Source organism: Gracilinanus agilis, chromosome 1 (genome assembly GCF_016433145.1).
Source record: "Gracilinanus agilis isolate LMUSP501 chromosome 1, AgileGrace, whole genome shotgun sequence".
In the NCBI taxonomy this organism is placed as follows: domain Eukaryota; kingdom Metazoa; phylum Chordata; class Mammalia; order Didelphimorphia; family Didelphidae; genus Gracilinanus; species Gracilinanus agilis.
In genome coordinates this window covers 665,984,047-665,984,486 of record NC_058130.1, presented here as the reverse complement: position 1 = coordinate 665,984,486, position 440 = coordinate 665,984,047, and positions in this window count along the sequence as shown.

Genomic DNA, 440 nt, shown 5'->3' with positions numbered 1-440 from the left:
CCTTCCTTCCTTCCTTCCTTCCTTCCTTCCTTCCTTTGTTCCTTCCTTCCTTCCTTCCTTCTTTCCTCCCTCCCTCCCTTCCTTTCTTCTTTCTCATTCTATATCTAGCTGTCCTTTATCATCTTTTTTTTTTCAATTTTTTAAAATTTTAAACCCTTAACTTCTGTGTATTGACGTATAGGTGGAAGAGTGGTAAGGGTAGGCAATGGGGGTCAAGTGACTTGCCCAGGGTCACACAGCTGGGAAGTGTCTGAGGCCGGATTTAAACCTAGGACCTCCTGTCTCTAGGCCTGACTCTCAATTCATTGAGCTACCCAGCTGCCCCCCCTTAATCATCTTTATGTATGTATGTATCCATCTATCATCATTTTAGAAAAACATGCTTTTGGGATCTGGAGTAATGAACAAACTAGGATATGAAGACAAAGAAGGAAATATTT